This window comes from Vigna angularis, chromosome 2 (assembly GCF_016808095.1).
Source record: "Vigna angularis cultivar LongXiaoDou No.4 chromosome 2, ASM1680809v1, whole genome shotgun sequence".
In the NCBI taxonomy this organism is placed as follows: Eukaryota; Viridiplantae; Streptophyta; class Magnoliopsida; order Fabales; family Fabaceae; genus Vigna; species Vigna angularis.
Genome location: NC_068971.1, coordinates 43,106,204 through 43,119,678, shown reverse-complemented (window position 1 = coordinate 43,119,678; position 13,475 = coordinate 43,106,204). Strand labels below are relative to the sequence as shown.

General features: G+C 27.7%; 1 non-coding gene across 1 annotated transcript; it reads left to right on the top strand.

The window, feature by feature from the left end:
- Positions 1-6,280: 6,280 nt before the first annotated feature.
- Positions 6,281-6,352, top strand: TRNAC-GCA (transfer RNA cysteine (anticodon GCA)). The gene has a single exon. It is a non-coding gene; the product is annotated as a tRNA-Cys (tRNA).
- Positions 6,353-13,475: the final 7,123 nt, after the last annotated feature.

Here is a 13,475-nt window from a genome sequence, read left to right as displayed (position 1 = left end):
ACTTGCAATAATGGAATTTAGGAAAATTATGAAATTGGTATAGTTTTTAATTTGCCAAAATTAGTAAAACTCAATAAATAATTTATATAAATAAATGGCATTCCAATACCTGATTTTAGTTATTTTTAATTAACCTAAAATCTTTCTAATACAACCTTAATTTCTTAGTTAAATCATGCTTCCATGTATAAGTGTTTTTTTTGGTATATTTACAAGTACAACTGTAATTTAGAAAATGGTAAAATTACAGCTCTAAATACAATTTTATTAATGAACAAGAGTTAAGTCGTATTGAGCACCGACTTAAGTTAAAAAAAAGTGAAATTTTTCAGTAAAATAAATAGAAATTATATTGAAAATACTATTTAACCCAATTAAAATAAGTTAATTATACATTGAAACATGACTTTTTTTAATTTGAAAACTATTCATTTTAAGTACAAATACGGGTTATTTTTTTAATATTTACCATTTCAATAAATTACAACAAAAATTACACTACATTTATGAATTTTCCTCAATTTAAAAATAAGAGGGAGTCTCGAAAAAATATCCAGCCATTTAATTCTTCACATGTCCATGTATTTCCTTCAAACAGCACCAACAACATAATAGGCTTTAGCATGGACACAATTAGGGGTACTCAAAATGGCACCCACTCCCAAAACTTAAAAAAGAAAACAATATTTAGAAACAAAGACGACAAAACTTGTAAAAACGTATTATCGTCAAGTTTTTTTAGTAGGATTTTCGTATTATTTTTTATATGCTTTTATGGTATATTAATTTTAATATATTAAAAAAATTTATCAAATATTTTAAAATATCAAAATTAGTGTATTCTGAAAATACAGTAAAATAAGAATAACAAATTAGTTTTAAATTATTTTTTGTTTTAATTAAAAAATGTATATTAATTATATATATATATATATATATATATATATATATATTTATTTTGTAACATCTCGTATAAACATTATAATGGAACTACTACATAATTAATAAAATATAACAATTTTATTATAGTTATTTAAACATAACTATACATCAAACTTTATATACCAATTACTAATCCAAATACAAAGTTAATTCTTTAAAACAATCAAAATAAATTTTTCACTGTAATATCTACATATCTCTACCTAGTGTTTGCTCTATCACTATAATATCTATATATTTATACTATCTCCACTTAGTGTTTGTTTCACATAAACATTATCACTTTCTATTCACATCCATCAGATCATCATCGTTAAAGAAATCAACACATATGATCAACAAAGAAACATTAAGCTAATGATAAAAATAACCAAACATGGTATATTAAGATTTCATCATATATCACATTTCATAGAGTTAAATCAAACATCTTAATCATGTCATAAACCTAACCAAGATATAGTATGAATGTTGAGCTATGACGAGTTCTACACTTGTGTGGTGGAACACTTGACTCACTTAAAACTATCACACAAGGTTAGTCCGTTAAAACGTCTTTGCCAAATGGAGAAAGGCCCCATGCTAGAACCTCTTGTTACTCTCACCACATGACACACCTCTCTCTATTTGAGAATGAATGATCATTAAAGTGTCAGGATAACCTCCAGAACTGAGCTTCCTACATTCATACCAACAAAACTTTATACAAACACTTAGAATTTCTCCTTAGAAACTCTTAATTCATCACACTTTGAAACATACATCAACCTCATTCAAACCATTGATAACATTCCATAAAATATACCAAATCATTTCATAAGATACCCATCAATGCTTAGAAGAAACCACAAAAGTCAAAGAAATAAAAAACAAATATTGAAAACAATGTACACCAGCATTGAGCGGCACCTTCCCAGTGTTGAGCGACATTCCACATTTTTGGCGCCTAAGCGCCACCACCTTGCAACTAAGCGCCAAATCTCTCACAATTATGATGTTTAGGCCCCACTAGCTGTTGCTGAGCGCCACACCAGAACCTAAAATACCTATAATTTGACCTTGGTTACTCCTCACACATATCTAACTTACTCATATGACCTTCTAGGCATTGTAAATGATATAAAAATATGTTTCTAACTCAAAGTAGATACCTTAAACCAACTTGAGTACTCTAGCTTACCTAATCTCACTTCTATTCCTTATAATTTGTAAATTAAATATCTAAGGGTTTAAACCAGTTAAAAAGGAGCCAATAACTGACCTTGAACCATCAACTTCAGCACATACCTATTTCATTGAAACTTCACTAGTCAAAACCACTTAAGTGAACCAAAACTATACAAAGACACTCCTTATTTGCAACCATTATATTCTGCTTTTAGATTTCTCGCATCTCAAAGTTCAAACAAGTCATAAATGATCCTTGGACTGCCCAAAAACTAGTGATGTCAAAATGGGTTTCAACTCGTGAGTCAACCCGACCCATCACTGGTTTGGGTTAGGTTGGCTGGAAAAAAAATGAAATTTTGAGTTAGGTCAGTTTTGAGTCTGACCCACTAAGAATCCGACTTATCCAGGTTGAACCCGTGGTGACCACTTAATTTTGTCTTTTGTGCTTGTTTTTATATTATATTTGGAGTTTAAGATGATTTTGGATTGTATTTGACTTATATTATATTTTTTTAATTGTTTTTGGATTTTAACATCATTTTGGATTTAAATTTATTTAGATTTGAATTAGAAAAAAATTGTTATTTTTTTGGAATTGAAAACTAATATTTTAATTAAGTGAGATAGTGAACCAACCCGTTTAACCCACCAACTTGTGGTGAGTCTGGCCGGATTCAAATTTTTTTGACTCGCTAATAAGTTAGCCGGGTTGGGTTTGCTCACTAAGTGATCAACCCGTAGTGAGCTAGGACGGGTTGGGCTGGGTGGCCCGTTTTGACAGCGCTACCAAAAACCCAATTTAACCCATTTAACATTTACCTCAAAATCTCACTTATCAAAACCTCTATATTTTAACCAAAATGACTAATAAATCAACTTAAACCACTTCTTCTCAACATTTTAACCAATTTATCACCAACAAGCTTCACAACCACAACATTCAAGACAATAATCAAATTCAAACATAATAATTCAACTAAGTTCAATCATTCAAACACTTACTACTAAAAACACTCATTCCAAGCATAAAAATCAACATAAAATTAACTCCCATACTATTAAATATCAGTTCATACTTCATAACTCAATTTAAAATAAAACACTAGCTTCCCTTACCTTATCAGAAATGCCACTAAGCTCAATACATACATTACCCTTCTTCAAGTTTGAGGAACTCTAAAAACGCATACAAACCACAAAATTGTAATCAAAGTAAGTTCTTAAGACTTCTGATCAACAAGAGACTAGAAAAGATAAGCGGATGACACATGGGAGAAAAGTCTAGTCACATGCGTCTTAAACTACAAATTAAAGAAAAATGAGTAGAAACTTGTTTGCTCTAGAATGAAAATTGATCAGTATGGATTGAAGAGTTTATCGCCGTGATCTTCTAAACACTTCCTGATCGTCAAAGAAATGATTTAGGAGTGAGATATCTTACAAAGAAGGAAAATAAAACTTAGAAAAAGAGTTATAGAGATGGTGAGTGTTTTAGATAATAAGATAAGTTTATGAAATTCTATTTATATTATTGAATTATTTTAACATTAAAAATACTCGATATCATTATTTTAAAACATAATGAGCTCTAATACTCTATTTTTTAAGTTTTTACATATATTATATTTTTTTTTCAATACTCATCATATATTTGTAGTTGTCTTTATTTTAAATTATTAAATATTTTAATTTGTTAGATAATATAAAAAATATTTTTTTAAGTGTTAGTTTCGAAACTTATTTTTAAGGTATTTATTTGATATTTTTATTTATTTTTAATAAATATTTGATTTTTATTATATTGTTATTTGATAATTTCATTTGATGTTATACAGTTATAAATTATATCTTAATATTTGATATTGAAGAAAAACAAATGTATATCCTTTTAACATTAAATTCGTAATAATATTAATTTTATTTGTTTTAATTTTTTTATAAAAGAAGGTAGGTATGAATATATTTGTTTCTTGACTAAAATGAAGATAAATTTTCATACACATTATATTTGATGGGATAATTTTTTTTAAAAGAAATAAATAAAAATGAGATAATTAAACTCACATCATATCATATGTATTCCATTGAATGCAAATTCAATGTAAAATATACATCATGTATCTTTCCCTCTCTCTCCATTGAACAAATAATAAATAAAAGATTTCTTCGTTCGAACTGTGATTCTTAAGTTAATTAATAAACTTATATTAATTAATGTAAGATTGATGTCTTTTGCCATTTTTTTTTCTTTTTCTGTTTTTTTAAATTTCTCTCCTTTTTACTTTTTTTTTTTCATATCTCATCTCTTTTAAAATTTTGTTACACCTCATAATAAATGAGAAGTTAAGGAACATTTCTGTCTAATGGAAATTTTAAGTCAAGTAAGTTTTTTTTACTCCATGGACCTCTTTTCTTCTTACTTTTTGTATTATTTTATCATCAATTTTAGTGAGGTTAGTTAAAAAAAACGATCATCTCAACTTATTTTGTCATATATTGAATTTTATTATATTTAAATATTTTATTTTAAATTCCTAAGTTTTGAGTAGTCTCTATGAATTTTAGAATTATTGTTGAGAATATGCGTTCCAAATAACAAAAACTAGTTATTTTTGTTATTGATTTTTATATTTTATGATATTGTGTTATAAATAAAATTTGTCATGAATATCATTGATTATTAGTTTGAAATATTCTATTTGATTTAAGAAAATTTGAAAATATATATATTAGATTGAATAAATTGACTCGCTCTATTTTAGAACTCAAACATAGTGTAATATATAAAAGATTTTAAAAGCTCTTGGTGTTCATTAGTTAGAAGGGCTGAATTTTTGTTGGCCAGCCAAAAATTCACTTGCTATCAAAAGTCTTTGGTGAAGAAAACTAAATTTTGTGGAACGAATTTCAACATATACTTAATTCCCGTAGTGAATCAAATGCTGGCTGGAAGAGAGTATTTTCGTTGTGTTATAAAACTATTCAACCAATTATATATTTAAAAACTATTTTTTATTGTTTCATTTTATTATTTTACTATAAGATACTAAACTATTTTCTGTACAGTACTGTAAACAGTGGTAAAAGTCGTTACAAAAAGACTATGACAAAATAGACTAAAGGCATACCAAACTTTAATAATAAGTAACCAAATACTATTCAAAGACAAATTTTTAATGTGATATGTTTCATTGAAAGTCTCCTATGAAGTAAACAACCTCTGGCTGAAAGTGAAGGAACTAGATTATGCATGCGTCCCATTAGATTGAAGACATTCTGTTTTTTTTTTTGTCTTTTTAATTATTGGCCAGTGGTTCTAGCGACAGTTTAGACTCAGTACAGTGAAAAAAACAGTGATAACCCTAAAAGAATAGAAATAGGATGCAACAAATATATATATATATATATATATATATATATATATATATATATATATATATTTTGGAAAATAGGTCTTGAACTTGAGTGGCCAAGGTTCTCTTTAGTTAAAAGGTACAAACTCTACTAACATCGCATAGGAGATGCTATATTAATTATTTTAAATAAGTTTTTGTCTATTTATACATCTAAATAAATAATTACTTTATTACGATAGATAAAGTTCAATAACATAGCTTATTATATTTCATACATGTTTATTTAACTGTCTCCCTAGATTAATTTTAAATCAATCTCAATCTTATATTTTGTTTTGTTCACTATCCAATTTATTAAGAATCATTAATAAATAAGTTATGGAGATTTGCGTTTAAACAACAGTTGTTTATTGTAATTATTTTCAACTTTCAAATTCATTAATTACGCTTTAAAAATAAATACAAAAACGAAACAAATTACAATATGTCACAATAGATCTTGTTTGAAAATACATAGTCATCTTGCTCTTGTTCATCAAACTAAAATTTATTACACTGAGAACATTACTGTTTTTAAAGGGGACATGTTAATTTGAACTTTATAAGAATTAATTATATTTTTATCATTTTAAATACTCTTTATCTTTTTTATTGTTTGACATGAATTTCAATATATTTATTTCATACACCGAGTTATACTTATCAGTTAAGTATAGTTGAGTATTTTAAATTATTTTGATACATATTAATATTAAAAAAAGATATTGTATAAAACAAAAGATAATTACTATTTTCTTTTTTGAATCATTAAAGGGTCCATAGCTCAGTGGTAGAGCATTTGACTGCAGATCAAGAGGTCACCGGTTCGAACCCGGTTGGGCCCTTCCAAAGTTGTTTTTTTGTTTTTTATTTGAGTGTTTTTGCACCTTCAAGTATTTCAGCACTTCCAAATTTTTTCAAAATTCCTATTACATCCCTAATTAAAATGTTATTAACTTTTAAATAATTAAAAAGAATCTTTGACCATTTGTCCAAATTCTTAACAGTTTTCTCTTTCTTCCATCCTCATTTCTCATCCCTCTCATTTCTCTTTCTCTTTCATATCCCACTTTCTCATTTAAATTTTATGTATTTATTAATAAAATTTTAGTATTTCATAAATTAATATTTATTTTAATTAATTAATTAAATTTTTATTTTAAATTATTTAATGTTTTATTTTTTTTTATAGTTTTATTTTAACATATTTAGTTATTTTTCTAATGAAATATTAAGATTTTATAATTACATAAATATTTGAATTAAATATTTTTTTAATTATTTAATATTTATTTGTATTAATGAAATAAATAATTTTATTAAATTTTTTGAATTAAATTTTATAGTTTTTTAAATTTTTATAATTTTAAGATATTTTATTATTATTTTAATAAAAATAGGATTTTATAATTATATAAATATTTTATTAATTAAATTTATTTTGAATTAAAATTATTTAATATTTATTTTAATAATATTTATAAGTAAAGCAAGGAAACATAACATGATCGCTGAGAAATGTACATGATATCAACCTCTCTCTCTCTATATATATATATATATATATATATATATATATATATATATATATATATATATATATATATATATATATGATATGGAAATCCGATATGCGGTTTTTGCAATTTTATTAATCGGAGTTCAAAATTTGATTTCCTTTTTAATCGAATATCGAAACTTCATAAAGTTTAAATCGGATTTTAATATCTGATAAAGATAAATCAAATTTTAATATTTGATCGGAGTTTGATATTCAATTAAGTTTTTGTTGAATTTCAAAATTGATTAAAATTTGGAAGTTTTATAATGGATTGATGTATGGGAGAAGCTTAAAAAAATTCACTCTCTGACTTTATTGGTAAACACCAAGACAACATCATCTTTATCACACTTTTCAATAAATAATTTTTTCAAGAACTACTAAAAAAGAGAAAACGAAAAAGATGGAAAGTGACAGTAGAGAAATAAAAGGAATAACAGAAGAAAATATATAAACTTCTTACCAACCTCATTAACCATGAGGATAATTTTTGAAATTAGCAAGGTGGAACCCTTAGAGGTATAAGGTGAAAGGTCCTTTTTATTTTCTCAATAGGCCATAAGTACAAGTCATAGAGTGTTTCATCTACATCTCCAACATCTCATCTTACACTTTCAAAAATTTTATTTTTAACCTTCTAATATTTCATTCTTATCCTATACCTCCAACTTTTTAAAAAAATTCATTTTTAACTTTAAAAAGCATATTTTCATTTTCTTCTTTTTTTATTAAAAACACTCTACACCACCTTAATAATAACTAAATTTAAAATTCAAATATTACTTAATATAATTTTATATTTTAATAATTATTAAAATATAATTTATATTATAATATTAATCATATTAAAAGTATAAAAATAAAATAATTAAAGTAAAAATAATAACAATAAAAATAAAATTATATTAAATAAAATATTAAATATATTTAAATATATTAAATTATATTAAAATACTAGAATAAATTAAATAATTATTAAAATTTAAATAAAAGACAAAATTTTAAAAATAATTATTTATTTAAAATCAAATAAAATTATATTAAATAAAATATTTAAATATATTTAAATTATATTAAAATATTAAATTGAATAAAATAATTATTAAAATTTAAATAAAAAATAAATTTTTAAAAACAATTGTTCATCGGATATGGATATTCGTAACATTACTTATCGAATATCTATATCCGACAGATCTTATGAAAAATTTGTTTTTTCTAAACTTTAATAATTATTGAATTTAATTTAATATTTTAATATAATTTAATATATTTAAATAAATTATTATAAATATTTTATTTTATTTTATTATTATTAATTTTATTTTTATTATTTTATTTATAAGTTTTTAATACAATTATTATTATAATATAAATTATATTTTAATAATTATTAAAATATAAAATTATATTAAATAATATTTAAATTTTAAATTAAATTAAATTATTGTTAAAGTGGTGAATAAGAAAGAAAAGAAAATGAAAAAAATATTTATTAAAGTTGAAAATAAAAATTTTAAAAAAGTTAAAGGTATAGGATGAGATTTAGAAAGTTAAAAATATAATTTTTGGAAATGAAATATCTTGGAGGTGTAGGATGAAAGACTCTCCTGCTTAAGGTAATAATCAAATGCAGCCCAAAACTTCTTTGAAACATCGAAGGATCCATAGCTTAGTGGTAGAGTATTTGACTGCAGATCAAGAGGTCACCGATTTGAATCCGGTTGGTCCCTTTAAATGTTTTTCTTTTGTTTTTTTTTCTTAGGCATAAGTTCAAGCCCAAATCAAGGTAATAGTCAAAGTGAGCCCAAAATTGGTCCTAAATCAGTAAAGGGTCCATAGCTCAGTAGTAGAGCATTGAGTGTTACTCCTTCCATCACCACACAATATTTCCTATATTTCTCCAACTTTTTTTATTTTCAAAACTAACCTTATGTAAATATTTATGTTTTACTTTTATCTATTTTAATTTAAAACCCTATTCCCATTCCCTTTTCTACTGGGGTAGTAACCTCACACCCCCACATCCTCACATAACCCCTTCCTTCCTCACATACCATTCCTCTCTCAAAGTTCCAACATTCTACTTCTCATTTTTATTTATTCTTCTTTTCCATTCTAGCCGTGACCTCCAACCCAACCACCACTTCTTCATCTTCAACCTCCCTCCAAACCATACCCAATTCATAACCATTATGACTAAAATTCTCTCTTTCTCATTCAATTATAACTCCTCACGCCACTCACTCCTCTTCTTTCCTAAACCACACTACAACTCAATTTTACTCTTTATTTTCTTCATGACATTCCCATAAACAAGCCACATCATGCAAAGTTTCCTTTTATTTTCATTACATCTACAACTTCCAGAGACCAATTAAATACTCTTTCTAACTCTTCTCTTTCTTTTTCTTTTTCTTTTTCAATAACAGAATCCTCTCTTCTTATAAGCTCCCTTCCTCTCACCATAATGCAATCTTCACTAGAAAACATACCAACATACGCCTATCTACAATGCACACCTTCATTGTGAGAACCTTTCTCCTCCACCATCCTTACCTATTTTCTTCTTCTATGTTATGATTGAGTTTCAACTTTTTCCCTTGTTATCAAAATCTCTGTTTTGCTACTTTTCTCTTCTCAGCTTCTTCTTCTTCTTCTACGTTTGGGAATGTGATTTCGCGATCCACAACTTTTCTGGGCTCGTGGTTACGATACTGACATGGAATGTAGATATGCAACAGATGTTGATATCCGTTCGTTGACATTCGTTTAAGAATATAACGGATACTGACATCCGTTTCAATGTATAAATTATAAAGTTAAAACTTTTAATCACAAAAAATTAAATATTATAGAAGGACAAAAAGGAAATGAAGAGGTGCAAGAAACACCTTGTGGTGGTGGAGGGAGTAACACTCTAGAGCATTTGACTCCCGGTTGATGTCATGTTTTTGTTATTTTTTCATTTTCTCACATAGGCCATCAGAACGAGCCCAACTCAAGATGGTAATGCAAACCAGCCCAAAACTGGCCTGAAATTTCGTCATCACGGCTTCTATCAAAATCCCGTTCTCAAGACTGTGATTCCTGCACCTCCATAATTGTATCCTGCACACCGTGTGCTTGAGAAAATTTCAGAGTTACTTTCTACTTTACGACTTATACTTTTTAGAATACATAATTTGGAGACGTTATGGATTGAAAATTTTGTATTTCAAATTATATATTCTAGAATATAAATTACATAATCTAAAATATACTTTTTTTTAATAGAAAACGAAGATAAAGAGTGAAAGAGAGAAGTGCGCAGGTGGAAAAAAGAAGAAAGATACACTGATAAAAAAGATAAAAAAAAATAGATATTTTACAACTCCATTAGATTACATATCGAGATGTGAAACCTCTCAATTATCCTATGCTGATCGAGCAGTGGTATATGTTCCAAAAAAATATTATATTTTAATTTTGTTTATTTGTAATATTTATAAATATTCTTCTCTATCAAGTTGTTTATCTCATTGGCTTTAAACAACACCTTGAGAATATTTTTTAGAATAAATAATATAAAAAAAATAAAAAAATAGACGTGTTAGTTAATAATTTTTAAAAAAATATGGTATGCTTTAATTAAATTTTCCATAAAAACAATTTAGGAGAGAAAAAAATAAGAAACAAATAAATTAATATTTATATAAGTCAAAATTAAATAAGGCCGATATATGAGAACTCTCTCGTATAATTCGTCTAAATTCTTACATTTAACCCGTTTACAAATTAGTTAATTTAATTTATATGAAAATTTTAATTTTAATTGTTTTCATATTTTTTTCTTATTTTAGTATTTTTTGGTAATGTTGTTTAATTAAAAAAATAATTTATTAACTCTTGAAAAATTCTGAGGAAGAAATTCGCACAAGATGAAAATTCTAAATTGGACAAATTGATTTACTCATTTTCCATCAACAAATTCATAATAGTAATAATGAGAGTTTATGAACTATATATGATAAAGAAATTTCTACACGTTCTCAAAAGTGCGAACATTAACGACTTTTGAGATTTGAAGTTAGTAAAACACTATGAGATGTAAGGTGGAACTTATCTCTCTCGTATCATATGGGATGGGATTGTATATAATTTTAAGGTAATTGCTTGATTTATACGTCAAGTTTGAACCAAGTTATTTTCACTTTTGATGTTATGCTCCTTTCTTTAGGTTGTTGTGGTTTGGTATTAAGAGTTCAATCAATGGATACGTTAAGACTAATTACATCAAAGCTTTCAAAACATATTAATACTGATTATCAATACAAAACTTTCGTTTTGATTGAAGAGGACTGTTAACATATTTAAAGAACAACAAAAACATTATTTTAATAGAAAAAAAAAACTCGTGTGTTTGCTTTGAATTATCATTTTTTCAATTTAGTATGACTTGTAAAAGTTATTAATAATTGTCACTAAATTCGTTTTGTTTCACAGTGTAAAATTTGATCATATAAAAATAGCAAATGAAATTTTAGATATATTTTTTGTTTGATTTTCAAATTTGTTAAAATAATATTATTAGAATCAATTGTTGCATGTAATATTAATTATTCTATGACAAAAGCTAAGAAGTCGAATCACAATGAAATTAGGCTTAAATGCTTACTTTGTCCTTATGTTAAGAGGTGAATTTCTGTTTAGTATCCGATTTTAAAAATGAAGATATTGAGTTCCTATGTTATGAAAAGTGTATGAATAAGGTCATGTTTGTTAAGTTGATAGCAACGACGTTAAGTCCATGTTGATGTGGCCGTACTTTTTCTCTTTTCTCTTCTGCTGTTCAGCTTTTTGTCTCTCTTGTTCAGCTTTTTCTTTGATGATTTGTTGAACTTGTTCTTTCTTTCTGGACCTTATTCATATATTTTTCATAACATAGGGACCCAATGTCTTCATTTTTAAAACCGGATACTAAACAAAAATTCACCTCTTAACATAGGGACGAAGTAAGCATTTAAGCCATGAAATTATAATATTTAAACTATTCCACTAAGTAGGAAGAGGTGAACATTAATCTTTATGCAATGAACATTTTATCTTAGATTGTGTGTGTGAAAGTATTATGTGTAAATGATTAATGTACTATATAAGGTGGACGATCGGTACTGGACGTTGAGGGCGATCCACTGGAGGTGACCAACGCAACAGTGAATAACCGATCGGAAGGCAGTTAATGGCATTAATGTGTATTAAAGGTGAGTAACCCTACGAAAGACATTTTAGCTAATTAATGGGTAATATCAGGCACATTATGTTGGATATAAAGACGTTAGTGAATGATTAGGCACAAGATTTATTGCATTAAAGGGCATTAAATGACGTCCAATGAGCCGGATGATTACAAAGCCTATAATACGGCACTAATGACCAGGTACATTTGATTTTTCTGATTTGATGGGAGACCTTGGAAGACACCCCACTAACTTGAGCGTCAGAGTGTTTCCTTACAGGTCACTCCACTGAACCGATCGGAGAAGGAGATCTGAATCATTTTACATAGGAAGAGAGCAAGCTAGTGGAGCAGAGACCTCGGACCCGCTTTAAACATAAACATTTGGTGCCCACCGTGGGGTCGAGGAGAGTAGAGGAAATACCTACACAAACCACAATGGCAGAGCAGCTTCAGCTACAGGTACTTCAGGAGATGTAGAGACAAATGCAGGAGTTAAGATATGAGGTAGCGGCTTTGAGAGATGAGAGGAGTAGAGGACCAGGAGGACGTTCGGTCCAACAGTCGGTGAATAACGATGCAGGGGGTATGGGTCAGGAGGATAGAGGAGAGAGTAGCCATACCGTCCAAGACGCGGGTGGAAGGCCAGGGGCAAACGATGTCAAGGAGTCATTTACCACTCATTGAGCGCCCTGACCGTGCAGAGGGACTCCATCCTTTTACTGCAGTGGTCATGAGGGCAATTATGCTGGAGAACAAGATGTTACCATCAATGGATAGATACAATGGGACATCTGACCCCGAGAAACATCTGCGCTCTTTTGTAGATGCGATGGTAGTGTACTCGTCGGATGACATGGTATGGTGTTGGGTCTTTTCCTTGTCATTGAGGGGAGAGGATTTAGACTGGTTCCAGTCCTTGGAACCCCAAACGATTGACGGGTTTGAAACCCTGCGGGAGGTGTTTAGCCAGCAGTTTGCGTCCAGCAGAACTGAGGATTTGATGTATTTAGAATTGGTGAAGATGAATCAGAGGAAAGAAGAAACGCTGAAGGATTTCATGGATCGCTTCAATAAAACGGTGCGTTAAGTTAGAGACGTGGGACTGAAATATATCTTGAGAAGTTTGACCACCGCACTTAAGCCAGGGTCGTTTGCTAACAGCCTTTATGCCGAACCACCACAGACG